This window comes from Felis catus, chromosome B1 (assembly GCF_018350175.1).
Source record: "Felis catus isolate Fca126 chromosome B1, F.catus_Fca126_mat1.0, whole genome shotgun sequence".
In the NCBI taxonomy this organism is placed as follows: Eukaryota; Metazoa; Chordata; class Mammalia; order Carnivora; family Felidae; genus Felis; species Felis catus.
Window position 1 is genome coordinate 102,630,327 of NC_058371.1, and position 18,490 is coordinate 102,648,816.

At 36.4% G+C, this 18,490-nt stretch overlaps 1 non-coding gene across 1 annotated transcript; it reads right to left on the reverse strand.

The window, feature by feature from the left end:
- Positions 1–8,855: 8,855 nt before the first annotated feature.
- On the reverse strand, positions 8,856–8,958 carry LOC111560255. The gene has a single exon (XR_002742013.1). It is a non-coding gene; the product is annotated as a U6 spliceosomal RNA (small nuclear RNA).
- Between the last annotated feature and the right edge of the window lie 9,532 nt (positions 8,959–18,490).

The following is an 18,490-nucleotide window of genomic DNA, read 5'->3' on the forward strand; positions in this document are numbered from 1 at the left end:
CATACAATGTTACTGCAATGTTATTGACTGTATTCCCTATGCTGTACTTTTTATCTCTGCAATTTATTTATTTTACAACTAGAATTTTATACCTCTTAACCCCCTTCATCTATTTCAGCAATACCCCCATGCCATGGATATCATTCCTAGTAACTTCCTCATGTCTTATAGCCTGGATCAGTTGACAAGAGGACACTCATTTCACTGAACAGAATTGTTGTGGCCTGACCTACTGGGGGCTGGTGGTAGGCATAGTGCACCCGAAGGAATAAATATAGAGTAATCTACTCTTTTTCACCATCTTTAAGCCAGATGTCTAATCTTGGTTCCCATTATAATCCTGCCACATAACCCAAATGCAGAAGCCCAAGGATTCCCAGAACTCATTTTATCTTGCCCATTGTATTCCTCAGGGCTGATAAACTCTCAATAAAGCTGAAAAATATGTTTTAATTAAGGTATAATTGACATACAACATTATATTAGTTTCAGGTGCACAACACAATCACTCAAAATTTGTATATATTGCAAAATAATTACCACAGTATGCTCAGTTAACATCTGCCATCATACAAAATTACAGAATTTTTTTCTTGGGATGAAAATTCTTGAGGTTTATGGTCTTAGCAGGGGTGCATGGATAGTTCAGTCAGTTGAGCATCTGAATTGATTTTAGCTCAGGTCATGATCTTGTGGTTTGTGGGTATGAGCCCCATGCCAGGCTCTGTGCAGCACAGGGCCTGCTTGTGATTCTTTGTTTCCCTCTTTCTCTGCCCTTCTTCTGCTTGTGCGTTCTCTCTCTCAAAAATAAACATTAAAAAATTTACAGTCTTAGCAACTTTTAAATATGTTAAAATTGTAGTAAAACTAAAATTTGATTACAACCTAGACACAGTTCAACTTATATATCTCCTGACAGCTTTTATCCAATGGTGGCAATATTGTCCTTTTTTTACACAACTGGGTTTATCATTTTTATTCATTTTTTAAAAAACTAAGCAATGTATTACTTAGAGATTCTTACATTGTTAGTAAAAGCCATAAGCAAAGGCAAGGGAATGATTAAGATAAAATCATATCGTGGTTATTTCCTAGGGGTGAGTGGAGTATACATTTAAGAGGCACATAGGGAGCCTTAAGGTATTAGTAATCTTCTATTTCTTTACTTGGGTAATAGACTCATGGGTTTTGATTTTATTAGTTTTTAGCTGTATGTAAATATTTTTACCATCTTCTTTAGATGTGATATATTATCCGATATAAATTAAATTAAAATGGCAAAATAAATTCAAAAGAGAGCAAATTCCTAACAAAGTGAAGAGTAAAGGGGGATTTCTATTGTGAATTTGCATAACCAAGTCTGCTGTGGATATAAGAACTCATCTTCCTGATGGAATTCGAGTAAACGTTACTAAATTGGTGTCAGTAGCCAGAAAATGAGTGAGAAGTGAAGAAAAAAAAGTGGGTAGTAGATTGACAAAGTCCACCCCTGTTCCTCCCTACAATGTACAGAATGACTGGCAGTGTGGGAAGAAACCTGATTTCTAAAGAAATGGAAAGCTTTGTGTGCTGGAGTCTAGGGTTTTTGGCTTAGCCATTGGCATCTCATAATACTAACATTCTCGTTATTCTGGCATTTGGGGGTGAGTGGGAAAAGTATATCAGTTAAATATTGTTGTATAAAAAACTATTTCCAAATTTTTGGCTTAAAATGGCAACCATTTATTTAACTCATGGTTATGTGGTTTGATAATTTGAGATAGACTCAGCTGGATAGTTCTTCTCATTTTGACTGGGTGCATTTATACATCTACAGTTAGTTTTTATGTCTTTTGGTACATAGTGCATGAAGATGGCCTAGGCTGGGATGACTCATCAGTGGTCCTTTTGATCTCTTATCCTGAGTCAGGCTATTCTAGAATGTTCACAGGAAGTTGGCTAGGTTTCCAGGTGAATATGCAAAAGTTTGCATTGCCTTTAGAGGGCTAAGTTGCAATTGGCATCTCACTAAATCTGTTGAATTTTATTGGCCAAATTAAATTACAACTTCTGCCCAGAGTCAGAGGGTAAATAAATTGACTTTGCTTCTTGGTGGGAAAAATTACAATGCCGTGTTACAAAGGGTGTAGGTACAAAAAGAGAAATGATTGCAGTAATTTTGGCAAATAATCTACTATGTGTCCATCTTCTCTGATTCTTCTTTACCTACCCATCATAAAGGGAAGCCTTTCAATCAATACGTCATGTCCATGTGCTTCAAGCCACAGTCACACTCCCATTCAAGGGAGAGTACTTTGGGGGTAGGCACATTCAAACAATGGCAGAAGAAATCCACATCATTTACCTGTCTTAATTAGCATAGCTTTAATTTATACCTGTGAATAGACTACCAAGGAATATCAAATGTTGGAGGAAAATAAGCAGTACAAATGAGAGAGATCAAGATGAATGATGAAATACCTGATCCAACCACCAAAAGAAAAAAAAAATCAAAGGACAAAACAAATAATTTAAATTAGGATTTTCAGAGAGATATTTATTGGATAATTAAAAAAAATTAAGTAATATATATGCATAGTAAAATTTCAAACTGTACAGTAGTTTCCCTCCTATAACTAGGTCTGAGTTTTCCTTCCTGGAAACAAGTATTTTAACTGTGTCTTATTCTTTTGTTCAGAATTATGCCTCAGAATATTTGAGAAATAAAATAGTAACAGCCTACTATGAGTAAAGATCAGTTAATATAAATAAGTTTTGGAAATTAAAAAAAAACAAATTATCCAAAATAAAATATAGATAAATATCAGTAGATATATCTATCTATCTAGATAGATAGATAGATAGATAGATATAGATATAGATATAGATATAGTAGAGTCTAGAACAAAATTTGAAGTCTTATTGAATATGGAATTAGAGGCTTAAAAGATGGAAAATATGAGAAAATTTTTGAGGGCTACAGATGATCAACCCAGGAGTTCTAATATTTTAAGCTTTTTTAATGTTTATTTTTATTTTTGAGAGAGACACACACACACACACAGAGTATGATCAGAGGAGGAACAGAGAGAGAGGGAGACACAGAATCTGAAGCAGGCTTCAGGTTCAGAGCTGTCAGCACAGAGCCCAATGTGGGGCTCAAACTCATGAACCGTGAAATCACGACCTGAGCTGAGGTCAGATGCTTAACTGACTGAGCCACCCAGGCACCCCCAGGAGTTCTAATATTTTAAACCAATAATCCAAATTTCCTTACAAAAACTGATAAGAGAATAGAAGAAAATGCATATTAAAATTATTTGAAATTTTCATGCATCAAAGACTGAGCAGGATGAATAAAAAAATGCTAGGATGAATTAAAAAATGCTGCTATTTCTAAACAAACCTGTATCAATGTCAAAACATGACAGAAAACTAAAATTTTGCATGTTTCTGGAGTGAATAGAACAAGAGGTGTTTTTTTTTTCTATTTAGTCTTTTTTAAAATTTACATCCATATTAGTTAGTATATAGTGCAACAATGATTTCAGGAGTGGATTCCTTAATGCCCCTTACCCTTTTAGCCCATCTCCCCTCCCACAACCCCTCCAGTAACCCTCTGTTTGTTCTCCATATTTAAGAGTCTCTTATGTTTTGTTCTCCGTGTTATCATATTATTTTTGCTTCCCTTTCCTTACATTCATCTGTTTTGTCTCTTAAAGTCCTCATATAAGTGAAGTCATATGATATTTGTCTTTCTCTGACTAATTTCGCTTAGCATAATAACCTCCAGTTCCATCTACGTAGTTGCAAATGTCAAGATTTCATTCTTTTTGATTGCCGAGTAATACTCCATTGTATGTATATACCACATCTTCCTTATCCATTCATCCATCGGTGGCCATTTGGGCTCTTTCCATATTTGGCTATTGTTGATAGTGCTGCTATAAATATGGGGGTGCATGTGTCCCTTCGAAACAGCACACCTGTATCCAATTGCTGGGTGTGGGGTAGTTCTATTTTTAATTTTTTGAGAAACTTCCATACTGTTTTCCAGAGTGGCTGCACCAGCTTTCATTCCCAGCAGCAATGCAAAAGAGATCCTCTTTCTCTGCATCCTCGCCAACATCTGTTGTTGCCTGAGTGGTTAATGTTAGCCATTCTGACAGGTGTAAGGTGGTATCTCATCATGGTTTTGATTTGTATTTCCCTGATGATGAGTGATGTGGAGCATTTTTTCATGTGTCGGTGGCCATCTGGACGTCTTCTTTGGAGAAGTGTCTATTCATGACTTTTGCCCATTTCTTCACTGGGTTATTTGTTTTTTGGGTGTTGAGTTTGATAAGTTCTTTATAGATTTTGGATACTAACCCTTTATCTGATATGTCATTTGCAAATATCTTCTCCCATTCTGTTGGTTACCTTTTAGTTTTGCTGATTTTTTTCCTTCACGTGCAGAAGCTTTTTATTTTGATGAGGTCCTAGTAGTTCATTTTTGCTTTTGTTTCCTTTGCCTCCAGAGATGTGTTGAGTAAGTTACTGCAACTGAGGTCAAAGAGGTTTTTGCCTGCTTTCTCCTCAAGGATTTTGATGGCTTCCTGTGTTACACTTAGGTCTTTCACCCATTTTGAGTTTATTTTTGTGTATGGTGTAAGAAAGTGGTCCAGGTTCATTCATCTGTATGTGTCTGTCCAGTTTTCCCAGCATCACTTGCTGAAGAGACTGTCTTTATTCCAATGGATATTCTTTCCTGCTTTGTCAAAGATTCTTTGGCCATATGCTTGTGGGTCCATTTCTGGTTTCTCTATTCTGTTCCATTGATCTGAGTGTCTGTTCTTGTGGCAGTACCATAGTGTCTTGAGGATTACACCTTTGTAGTATAGCTTGAAGTCTGGGATTGTGATGCCTCCTGCTTTGGTTTTCTTTTTCAAGATTGCTTTGGCTATTCAGCGTCTTTTCTGGTTCCATATAAATTTTAGGAGTGTTTGTTCTAGCTCTGTGAAGAATGCTGGTGTTATTTTGATAGGGATTGCATGGAATATGTAGATTGCTTTGGGTAGTATCAACATTTTAACAATATTTGTTCTTCCTATCCAGGAGCGTGGAATCTTTTTCCATTTTTTTGCGTCTTCTTCAATTTCTTTCATAAGATTTCTATAGTTTTCAGTGTATAGATTTTTCACCTCTTTGGTTAGATTGATTCCTAGGTATTTTATAGTTTTTTGTGCAATTGTAAATTGGATTCATTCCTTGATTTCTCCTTCTGTCGCTTCATTGTTGGTGTATAGGAATGCAACCGATTTCTGTGCATTGATTTTGTATCCTGCTACTTTGCTGAATTCATGAATCAGTTCTAGCAGGTTTTTGGTGGAATCTTTTGGGTTTTCCATGTAGAGTATCATGTCGTCTGTGAGGAGTGGAAGTTTGACCTCTTTCTGGCCAATTTGGATGCCTTTTGTTTCTTTGTATTTTCTGATTGCAGAGGCTAAGACTTCCAATACTATGTTGAATAAGAGTGGTGAGAGTGGACATCCCTGTCTTGTCCCTGACCTTAGGGGGAAAGCTCTCAGTTTTTCCCCATTGAGTATGATAATAGAATTGGGTCTTTCATACATGGCTCTTATGATCTTGAGGTATAATACTTCTATCCCTAATTTCTTGAGGATTTTTATCAAGAAAGGATGCTGTATTTTGTCAAATGCTTTCTCTGCATCTATTGAGAGGATCATATGGTTCTATTCCTTTCTTTTATTGATGTGATGAATCACATTGTTTGTTTTGTGGATATTGAACCAGGCCTGAATCCCAGGTATAAATCCCACTTGGTTGTGGTGAATTTTTTTAATGTACTTTTGGATCTGGTTGGCTAATATCTTGTTGGTGATTTTTGCATCCATGTTCATCCGGGAAATTGGTCTATATTTCTCCTCTTTTGTGAGGTCTCTGTTTGGTTTTGGAATCAAGGTAATGCTGGCCTCATAGAAAGAGTTTGGAAGTTTTCCTTCCATTTCTATTTTTTGGAACAGCTTCAAAAGAATAGGAGTTAACTCTCCCTTAAATGTTTAGTACAATTTCCCTGGAAAGCCATCTGCTCCTGGACTCTTGTTATTTGGAACATTTTTTATTACTAATTCAATTTCTTTACTGATTATGGGTCTGTTCAAACTCTTTATTTCTTCCTGTTTCAGTTTTGGTAGTGTATATATTTCTAGGAATTTGTCCCTTTCTTCCAGCTTGCCCATTTTATTGGCATGTAATTGCTCATAATATTCTCTTATTATTGTTTTTATTTCTGCTGTGTTGGTTGTAATCTCTCCTCTTTCATTCTTGATTTTATTATTTTGGGTCCTTTCCTTTTTCTTCTTGATCAAACTGGCTAGTGGTTTTATCAATTTTGTTAATTCTTTCAAAGAACCAGCTTCTGGTTTCATTGATCTGTTCTAGTGTCTTTTTTTTTGTTTTGTTTTTTGTTTTTTTCATTTCAATAGCATTAATTTCTGCTCTAATCTTTATTATCTCCTGTCTTCGGCTGGTTTTGGGTTTGATTTGCTGTTCTTGTTTCAGCTCTTTAAGGCGTAAGGTTAGGTTGTGTATCTGAGGTCTTTCTTCCTTCTTTAGGAAGCCCTGGATTGCAATATACTTTTCTCTTATGACTGCCTTTGCTGCGTCCCAGAGGTTTTGGGTGTGGCGTTTTCATTTTCATTGGCTTCCATGAACTTTTTAATTTCCTCTTTAACTTCTTTGTTAGCCCATTCATTCTTTAGTAGGATGTTCTTTAGTCTCCAAGTGTTTGCTGTCTTTCCAAATTTTTTTCTTGTGGTTGATTTCAAGTTTCATAGCATTGTGGTCTGAAAATATGCATGGGATGATATTGATCTTTTTGTACTTGCTGAGGGCTGATTTGTGTTCCAGTATGTGGTCTATTCTGGAGAACGTTCCATGTGCACTGGAAAAGAATGTATATTTTGTTGCTTTAGGATGAAATGTTCTGAATATATCTGTTAAGTCCATCTGGTCCAGTGTGTCATTCAAAGACATTATTTTCTTGTTAATTTTTTGATTAGATGATATGTCCACTGCTGTGAGTGGGGTGTTGAAGTCCCCCACTATTATTGTATTACTATTGATGGGTTTCTTTATGTTTGTGATTAATTGATTTATATATTTGTGTCCTTTCACATTTGGTGCATAAATGTTTACAATTGTTAGGTCTTGGTGAGTAGACCCCTTAATTATGACATAATGCTTTTTGATACTTCACCTCTTGATGCTATCTTTATTTAAAAGTCTAGATTGTCTGATATAAGTATGGCTACTCCATGTTTCTTTTGTTGACCATTAGCATGATAGATGATTCCCCATCCCCTTTCAATCTGAAGGTGTCTTTCAGTCTAAAGTGGGTCTCTTGTAAACACAGTATAGATGGGTCTTGTTCTCTTATCCATTCTGTTACCCTATGTCTTTTGATTGGAGCATTGAGTTCATTGACATTTAGAGTGAGTACTGAGTGATATGAATTTGTTGCCATTATGTTGCTTGTAAAGTTGGAGTTTCTGGTGGTGTTCTCTGATCCTTTCTAGTCTTCGTTGCTTTTGCTATTTATTTATTTATTTATTTATTTATTTATTTATTTATTTATTTATTTTAATCTTTTCTCCCCTCAGAGAGTCCCCCTTAAAATTTCTTGCAGGGCTGGTTTATTTGCCACAAACTCCTTTAAATTTTGTTTGTCTGGGAAACTTTTTATCTCTCCTTCTATTTTGAATGAGAGCCTTGCTGGATAGAGAATTCTTGGCTGCACAGTGAATATATCCTGCCACTCCTTTCTGGTCTGCCAAGTTTCTGTGGATAGGTCTGCTGTGAACCTGATCTGTCTTCCTTTGTAGGTTAAGGACTTTTTTTTCCCTTGCTGCTTTCATGATTCTCTTCTTGCCTGAGTATTTTGTGAATTTGACTATGATATGCCTTGATGATGGTCAGTTTTTATTGACTCCAATGGGAGTCCTCTGTGCTTCCTGGATTTTGATGTCTGTGTCTTTCCCCCAGGCTAGGAATGTTTTCTGCTATGATTTCCTCACATAACCCTTCTATTCCTATTTCTCTCTCTTCCTCTTCTGGGACCCGTATGATTCTGATGTTGTTCCTTTTTAATGAGTCACTGATTTCTCTAATTCTTAAATTGTGTTCTTTTGCCTTAATCTCCTTTTTTCTTTCTGCTTCATTGTTCTCCATAATTTTGTCCCCTATATCACTCGTTCTCTGTTCTGCCTCATCCATCCTTGCTGCCATGGCCTCCATTCGAGATTGCAGCTCAGTTATAGCATTTTTTAATTTTGTCCTGACTAGCTTTTACTTCTTTTATCTCCACAGAAAGGGATTCTAATCTATTTTTGACTCCAGCTAGTATTCTTATTATCGTGATTCTAAATTCTGGTTCAGACATCTTGCTTGTATCCGTGTTGGTTAAGTCCCTGGCTGTCTTTTCTTCCTGCTCTTTCTTTTGGGGTAAATTTCTTCGTTTCATCATTTTGAAGGGAGAAAAGGAGTTAATGAGCTGGAAAAATTAAAATTAATAAATTAAAATTAAAAAAATATTAAAATTAAAAAGTTAAAAACAAATACACACGTAGACAAAAATCGAATAAATGATGCTAGATCCCAGGTGTGTTTTGATCTGGGTGTTGAAAGTGGCTTGATAGATTAGAGAAAAAAAAGGGAAAAAAGGAAAAAAAAGAAATTATTTAAAAATTTGGAAAAATGAATACACTGAAGTAGACTAAAATGAAATAAAGGAAGTAAAATAGAATTAAAAAAATTTACACAAAAGTAAAAAATATAGTAGGAAAAATTGAAGAAAAATATTTTTAATAAAGGTTAAAAATATGGAATACATCATGAATTTGCATGTCATCCTTGCACAGGGGCCATGCTAATCTTCTCTGTATCATTCCAATTTTAGTGTATGTGCTGCCAAAGCACTGTTTGTTTGTTTGTTTTTTGCACAAAATTTCATGTCAGGAAACTATAAAATAGTGGGCTAATGCCTCCAAAGTACTGAGGAAAAATAATTTTGAATATTTCTTTTTTTGAAATTTCAGTATAGGTGATACACAATGTTATAATAGTTTCAAGTGTATGACATAGTGATTCAACAAGTGTATATGCTATGTGCACTACAGGTGTAACTACCATCTGTCCTGTTAAATTGCTATTAAAATATCATTGGCTGTATTCCTTATGCTGTGCCTTTTAGTCCTATGACTTATTCGTTCCATAACTGGAAGACTGTGTCTCCCTCTCCCCTTCACCATTTGGCCCAACCCCACACTCCCTACCCTTCTGTCAACCATCTGTTTGTTGAATATATATTTCCATACTGAACTCCAAAGATTTTACCTGGGTACATGGGCTAATTAACAGTGTGGGAGAATAAAGTCCTAAGAGAAAACTTCAATCCCACCAGGTTAAAACGAAGAGGTTGGAGTTTGGTACTGTCAGAGTACATAGGACTTGAGGAGCAAAATCCTAATAAGGCTAGCAGCACAGGAAAGAGAGCCTCAAAGTATCTGTGGAGTCTTCTCTCAGAACATTCTCCAACTCTTAAATTGTGCAGGTGAAGGGCAAGACTCTAAGTAACTGCAGTAGAAAGTAGTAACTAAGAAGCTAAAGCCCCAGGCAAATATCTTAGCAGCCACATAGCGCTGGGGCAAGAGAACCCTAGGAAGGGTAACCTCCATAAAAACCTCAGGCTTTGATTTGATCTACTGAAGGGCAACCCATAGAAGTTAGGGCATGCATTCGTTTTGTAAGACTGCCATAACATATTACCACAAACTGGGTGGCTTGAAACAACAAAAATGTATTCTTTCACATTTCCAGATGTCAGAAGTCTAAAAACAAGGTGTCAGCAGGGCTAGGCTTTTTCAGAAGTGGGAGTATACTTTTTTGCTTCTTCTGGCTTTGGGTGGTTGCTGGCAATCCTGTGTTCCTTGGCCTAAAGACCAAAAATCCATCTCTGCCTCTGTTTTCACATAGCATTCCTCTCTGTGTGTCTGTATCTTTTTATGGCCCTCTTATAAGGACACAACTCATTTGATTTAGAGCCCACTATAGCCAAGTAAGATATCTTAATTAACTAAATCTGCAAAGATCTTATTTCTAAATAAACTCATATTCTGAGGTTCCAGGCAGACGTGAATTTGGTGGTGGGAAATGGGCGATATTCAACCCAGGGTTGGCACTAGTAAAATACACCTGTCCTAACAAAACAACAAGCCAGTCCTTAACAAAATTAGGGGAAATATGCTTATAATTTTTCTGCTTAATGGTAGAAGATGTAATCAAACTAATAAAATTTTTAATATACTATGTCTTGTATCAATTCATAAATTATAATGCATACATAAAAGGAATAGATCCAAAAACTTGGTAACCTAGAAAGAAACAATATAGATGTTTCAGATACTATGGTAATCAAGAAAATAGGGGGGAAAATAAGGAGAATATTAACAGAGACCCAGAAGCTATAAAACAGAATAAATAGAAATACTAGAATAAAACTATCAAAATTGAAATTAATAATTCAATATATAGACTCACTAACAGATTACACATAGCAGAAAAGAAGTTTCGTGAACTTAAAGAGAGGCCAGTGGAAGGAACCCAGACTTAAGCATAGAAAGTAAAAAGGGATATACAATTTAGGAAAGAGCACAAGAGACGTAGAAAACAGTGTCAAGGTCAACATGTAAAAGCAGGTCTTCTTAAGGAGAGGAGAGAGATAATAGGACATAACAATGTTTAAGAGAAACTGGCCTAGAATTTTCCACATAAATATCAAATTAGCAAGAAGCTCTACAAATCCCAAGTATAAATTCTTTTTTTTTTTAAATTTTTTTTCAACATTTATTTATTTTTAGGACAGAGAGAGACAGAGCATGAACGGGGGAGGGGCAGAGAGAGAGGGAGACACAGAATCGGAAACAGGCTCCAGGCTCTGAGCCATCAGCCCAGAGCCTGACGCGGGGCTCGAACTCACGGACCGCGAGATCGTGACCTGGCTGAAGTCGGACGCTTAACCGACTGCGCCACCCAGGCGCCCCCAAGTATAAATTCTTGTAGGCAGGTACATCACAGTGTAACTTCTAAAAACAGAGAGAAAATCTCTGAAGCCAAAGGTAGAAGAAAAGATACCTTCAAAGAAGAAATAGTTAAGGAGCGCCTGGGTGGCTCAGTTGGTTAAGCATCTGACTCTTGATTTCAGCTCAGGTCATGATCTCATGGTTTGTGAGATGGAGCCCCATGTGGGGCTCTTCACTGACAACACGGAGCCTGCCTAAAATTCTCTCTCCCATTCTCTCTGCCCCTCCCCTGCTCATGTATGCTCTCTCTCAAAACATATAAATAAACTTTAAAAAAACATTTAAGATGTCAACTGAATTTTAAACAGAGACAATTAAGCTAGAATACAATAAATTGTCATCTTTAACATGTTGAAAATAACTGCCAACTTATAATTCTATTCCTTGTGAAAATACTTTTCAAAAGTGAGGTATATATAGAGAAAAAAATATTTGTTGCTGGCTGACTTGCTCTTACAAGGAAGTTACTCAGGCAGAAGGAAAATAAACTAGATGGAACCATAGAGATTCATGAAAGAAGGAAGAGCATCAGAAAGGGTATTTTTATAAATACAATGCTATGAATGGCTTTAAACAATAAGAATAATGTCTCATACATTTAACACATGTAGAAATACAATATATAATAATAGTACAAAAATCAAGGGTGGCGGTAAGTGGAGTTAAACTGTTTTAAGTTTCTTAAACTGTTCAGGAAGTGATAAAAGGACTTACTAATTTAGGGTTGAGTGTAATAAGATGAGGGTGTATGTTATAATCATTAAAGTATTATGAAAAGAATACTTAAAAGAACATAGCCAATAAGCGAATAGAATTTTAAGTGAGCTAATTCACATGTCACAGTAGGAATTCAACTAATATGTTTTAAAGTTGATATATCAATAAGCAGAAATATCAGTAACATTTTAGAGTTACTTAGAATCTACCAAAAAAACCTAAAACAGAAATAGTGTAAAGTGGTCACCTCTGGAAACCGAGACTAGTATATAGGGCACCACATAACAACATTTTACTTTTTTTTTATGGTCTTATTTACTGCTTGCATTTTTACTATGCACATTAAATATTATGAGAACATGTTTTTAAACAAAATTTGTATATTGGAAAATTGTATACTTTACCTACTTCACTTAAAAATATTTTAACCTGAATAAATAAGAAGTTATACACAGTTCTTCATCTCTATCATTCTGGTGAATTTCTGATTCTTTAAGAACAGTTCAACTATTGCTTTGAAACAGTCTTCACTCTTCTGGCAAAACTTCATTACTTTATTCTCTGAGTTGTTATGATGCTTTGCACTTACTGTATGTCTCTTAAAGTGGTGGTAGTGTCTTTCCTACTTCCATTCTGCAGGCAGAGGTTATTTTGCGATCTTGTTTCCACAGCACTTAGCAAAACTCTAATGCCTTTAGGTGGTTAGTCCCTGAATGTTGAAAAGACATAGGGTCTTTCTATTCCTTTATTACAGGGTAAGAAATTCTATTTACCAAGGGCTTATTTATTCCAAGATCCTTGAACATCCTGTTCAGTCTCCTGTAGCCATCTTTTGTTCTGCTTGGTATGTGTCTATGCTGCATTTTGCAGTGTATTTTGTCCTGTCTTGCCCTTCTCATCCTTTTTTTCACAGTAAGTTTCTCTATTTAACTATTTACTTTGGCACTAGTTTAAGCTGGTTCATGAAGTCCAAACATCTACAAAACTGACAAAGTCAACTGTGCATTGGGTCCCCCAAGTTCTATTGTTGAATTATGACCATTTCTTTTCTTATGACTAACTTTTAATATGGAAATTTCCAAACATATATAGAGGAGAGAACTGTATAGTGAACTGATGGCTTCATCATCCAGCTTCAGTAGCTACCAATAAATGGACAATTTTGTTTTAGCTGTACCCCACCCACAATCCTTCTAAATTATTTTGAAGCAAATTTAAGATGCGATATAATTTCATTTACAAATATGTTAGTTTTTAAAAAATTTAATTTCCTAATACTCTCAAATAGCCAATCAGTGTTCCTATTTCTCCAGTTATATATATGTATATATTATGTAAATGTTTGAACTGGGATCCAAATTAGGTTCACATATATTTTGTTGATAAATATCTTAAGTCTCTTTTAATCTATGTTTTTCCTACATCTTGGTTTTTTTTTACTTGCAATGTTCTTGTTTTTGAAGAGCCTAAGTTTTTTGTTCCTAGAAGTTTCTCATGATCTGATGTTTATTGATTGCATCCACCTCATGTAGTTGAATATATTTCTTTGTCCCTTGAATTTCTCTAAACTGATTAGATTCAGATTCTGTTCCTTGTTCTTGCAAGGCTATGTTTCAGTTGGTGGTCTATACTTCCTTCAGGAAGTATATAATATTTCATCACTCTTTTTGCAAATTTTAGCCATTAATGATCATATTCATTAGAGGTTCAAAATGATGATATTCAAGTTTTATTATTTAATCTTTATCAGTTGAAAGAGAAATTTTTATTAACTTTTTGGTTACTCTGATACTGGCATAACTTGGAGATGCTGCAGGTTTAGTTTCAGGCCACCGCAATAAAGCAAATACCACAATGTGTCAAGTGAATTTTTTGGTTTCCCAGTGCATATAAAAGCTATATGTACATTATACTGTTGCTTATTGGGTGTGCAACAGCATTATGTAAAAAAAAAAAAAAGAATGTACACACCTTAATTAAAAAATACTTTATTGCTGAAAAATGCTGATCATCATCTGAGCTTTCAGAAAGTCATAATCTTTTTGCTTGTGGAGAGTTTTGTCTTGATGTCGACGGTGGCTGACTAAGCAGGGTTATTGCTGAAGGTCAGGGTGGCTGTGGAAATTTCTCAAAATGAGACAATAAAGTTTGCTACATTGATTAACTTTTCCTTTCACAAATATTTTCTCTGTGGCATATGATGATGTTTGATGCCATTTTATCTACAGAACTTTTTTCAAAATTGGAATCAATTCTCTCAAACCATGCTGCTACTTTGTCAATTAAGCTTAATTAATATTTTATATCCTTTGTTGTCATTCCAACAGTCTTCATAACCTCTTCTCCAGGAGTAGATTCCATCTCAAGAAACCATTTCCTTTGCTCATTTATAAGAAGCAACTCCTCCTCTGTAGACATTTTACCATGAGCTTGCATCAATTCAGTCACATCTTCATACTCCATTTCTAATTCTTGTTCTTTTGCTATTTCCACAATATCTGCAGTTACTTTCTCTAGTGAAGTCTTGAATCCCTCAAAATCATCCATGAAAGTTAGAATCAACTTCTTCCAAACTCCTGCTAATGTTGATATTTTGACCTCTTCCCATGAATCACAAATGTTTTTAATGGCATCTAGAATGATGAATCCTTTCTAGAAGGTTTTCCATTTACTTTTTCCCAGACCCACCAGAGGAATCACTATCTCTGGCAGCTACAACCTTGTGAAATGTATTTCTTAAATAATAAGACTTTAAACTTAAAATTACTCCTTATCCCTGGGTGCAGAATGGGTGTTGTGTTAGCAGACATGACAACACTAAACTCATTGTGCCTCTCCATCAGAGGAGTGACCAGGTGTATTGTCAGTAGTGGTCATATTTTGAAAGGACTTTTTTTTTTTTTCTGAGCAGTAGGTTTCAAAACGGGTGGGCTTAGAATATTCAGTAAACTATGTTGTATATAGATTTGTTGTCATCTAGGCTTTGTTGTTTCATTGGTAGAGCACAGGTAGAGTACATTTAACATAATTCTCAAGAGCCCACGGATGTTTGAAATGTTAAATGAGCAACCAGTTGCATTAACCCCTAACAAAAAGTCAGCCTGTCCTTTGAAGCTTTGAAGACAGGCATTGACTTCTCTCTAATTATGAAAGTTCTAGATGGCATCATCTTCCAGTAGAACAGTTTCATGTACATTGAAAAATCTGTTCTTTAGTGTAGCTACTTTCATTTATTATTTTGGCTAGATCTTCTAGATAACTTGCTGTAGCTTCTACATCACCACTTGTTGCTTCATCTTGCACTTTCTGTTATAGACATAGCTTCTTTCCTCAAATATCATGAACCAACCTCAGCAAGTCTCAGACTTTTCTTCTGCAGCTTTCTCACCTCAATCAGCATTCATAAAATTGGAGGGAGTTAGAGACGCTCTGGATTAGGCCTTAGTTTAAGGGAATGTTGTGGCTGATTACATTCTCTATCCAGACCACTAAAACTCTCTCTTTATTAGCAGGAAGGCTGTTTTACTTCCTTATCATTAGAGTGTTTAGTGGAGTAGCACTTCTAATTTCCTTTGAGAACATTTCCTTTGCATCAACAACTTGGCTGACTGACACAGGAGGACTAGCTTTTAGTTTTTTTCAGCATTGGACATGCCTTCCTCACTAAGCTTAATCATTTCTAGCTTTTGATTTAAAGAAAAATGTGTGACTCTTTCTTTTAATTAAATAATTAGAGGCCATTATAGGGTTATTAATTAGTCTAATTTCAATATTGTGTCTCTAGTAAAAGAGAGGTTTAAGGATAGGGAGAGAAACAGGGAAGGATGGCTGATGAGCAGGCACAACACATATAACATTTGTCTAGTCAAGTCACCATGTTATATGGCCATATTTGTGGCACCCTAAAACAATTACAATAATAACATCAAAGATGACTGATCACAAATCACCATAACAAATATAATAATAATGAAAAGGTTTAAATATTACCAAAGAAGTACCAAAATGTGACACAGAGACATGAAGTGAGCAAAGATTGGAAAAATGGTGCCAACAGACTTGCTTAATGCAGGGTTGTCACAAACCTTTAATTTATAAACAAAACAAAGCAAACACACACACACACACAAACCATAAAATCTACAAAGTACAATAAAGTGAAGTGCAGTAAAATATGCTTGTATATGGGCTTTATATAAAAGACAAAGGTATATAAAAGAGAATGGTTGATTCTTTCCTTTTATATACCTGTTTTCAAAATAATGAGGTGATTTTCTAGTATATATTTTAAATTTGTGTATTAATTTCAAATAAATACCAGATATGTTTCAATGCCTTGAAGTTTTTATTCTTATTAAAGAATGCTTACTGGTGCCTGGGTGGCTCAGTCATTTGAGCATAGGACTCTTGATTTGGGCTCAGGTTATGATCTGAGGGTCATGGGATCAAGTCCCATGTCAGGATCCATACTGAGCATGGAGCATGCTTAAGATTTTCAGAGGCGGGGCAAGATAGCAGAGCAGCATGGAAGTTCTCTGCTTCTCTCATCCCTCAAATGCAGCTAGATCAGCATCAAGGCATTTTGCACACCTAGAAAATTGATCTGAGGATTAGCACAACAATCTGCATAACTTAAGCCACAGAACTCAGCAGGTACATGATGAGGAAATGTGAATTGGGGGAGAGAGAAGCCATGGAGGGTAGGGAGTGGTATTTGCAGAGAGAGGATAGAGAAAGGGGGAGAGTATAGGAAAAGCACTTGCCCTGAAAATGGCAGGAGAGAAAGAGAAAGAGTGGAAGTACCCACAAGTGCCTGAACAGTAAAGGGAGAAAGAAAAAAGGAGAGAGTTTCAATATAATTAGGACTCTACAAACAGAGCAGAGTGGCATCATAAATTCTGCAGTCTGATACCTGGCGGTGCTCTGGTGGGAAAGGCAAATCACCAGGAGCAAGCAGCAAGGTCTGAGGGGTGCTTGGGTCTGCGGGACCCACAGGGAGAAGCAGTTCCCCTGCCACCCTGTTAGGAGGGAATTTGGTAGAGGCCATAGGGCCTCCCCATGGGCAAAGGTCCCAGCAGGCCCCAGAGAACATGACTGCTGGTATTGGAACAAAAATTCCAGGGTGCAGTGAAACCTGACATGGGTTGTGTGTTGTGATTTACCATAATCCCTAAAACACTGCTGCTACATGATCAGATGAACTTATTCTGGTGCAAGCCAGCATCTAGTAACATTCTCTGAGCCTCTACAGCAGCATGATCACAGGAATGTTCCTGGGGGCAAGCTGGCATGTGGCCATAGCTTCGGGAGACCCTCCTCCAGAGGGTTGGGGCAGATCCAAGCTGCAGGGCCCTCAGATGTGAGGGGTTTGGAAACAGCCCCACCTGGGATAAAATTTGGTAGGGAGGTGCTACATGTCAGGTTGACAGCTTGGATGAGGACAGTATAGAAGTGAGGAGTGGACAAAAGCCAGAGACAAAGGAGGAGTGCTTGATTGCCGATTGTGTAGAGCAGAGTTCTGATGCTAGAGACTGGGAAGCTAGATGAAGCCATTTTCACCTCTCATGTGCATGCACAGATAAGTATATGCACACCCCACCATTCCACCCCAGTAAGCTAAGCAGCACCACTGGGTGGAGAGCAGAGCCATTATACTAAGCCCTGTCCAACTGTGCCAACCAAGCCTTAGAGGAGGACCACAAGTCTCTCTGCCTCCTTAGTGTACAGATTCTAAAGTGCTTCATAGTTTGACTTCTAAGGGTTGCAATTTCATTTAGATTTCATTCTGTTTGCTGGTCCATCTATTAATTTTTTGTTTTCTTTTTTTTTCTTTTCTTATTCTTGGATACAGAAAGAAAAAAATATTTTCAATTTTCATATAAAATTAAAAAAATATTTTACTAATTTTTAATTTTTTTGGAAATGTATTTTTTATTCTATTTTAACTTCTCCAATTTTATGCTATTTATTGTATACATTTTCTTAATTTTTTTTTGAAAATGAAATTTATTGTCAAATTGATTTATATACAACACTCAGTGCTCATCCCAACAGGTGCCCTCTCAACACCCATCACTTACCCTCTCTTCCCTCCCATTCCCCCATCAACCCTCAGTTTGTTCTCCGTTTTTAAGAGTCTCTTATGTTTTGGCTCCCTCCCTCTCTAACCATTTTTTTTCCTTCCCCTCCCACATGGTCTTCTGTTAAGTTTCTCAGGATCCAGAGAGGAGTGAAAACATATGGCATCTGTCTTTCTTTGTATGGCTTATTTCACTTAGCCTAACACTCTTCAGTTCCATCCACATTGCTACAAAAGGCCAGATTTCATTCTTTCTCATTGCCATGTAGTATTCCATTGTGTATATAAACCACAATTTCTTTATCCATTCATCAGTTGATGGACATTTAGGCTCTTTCCATAATTTGGCTATTGTTGAAAGTGCTGCTATAAACATTGGGGTACAAGTGCCCCTATGCATCAGCCCTCCTGTATCCCTTGGGTAAGTTTCTAGCAGTGCTATTGCTGAGTCATAGGGTAGATCTATTTTTAATTTTTTGAGGAACCTCCATACTGTTTTCCAGAGCGGCTGCACCAGTTTGCATTCCCACCAACAGTGCAAGGGGTTCCTGTTTCTCCACATCCTTGCCAGCAT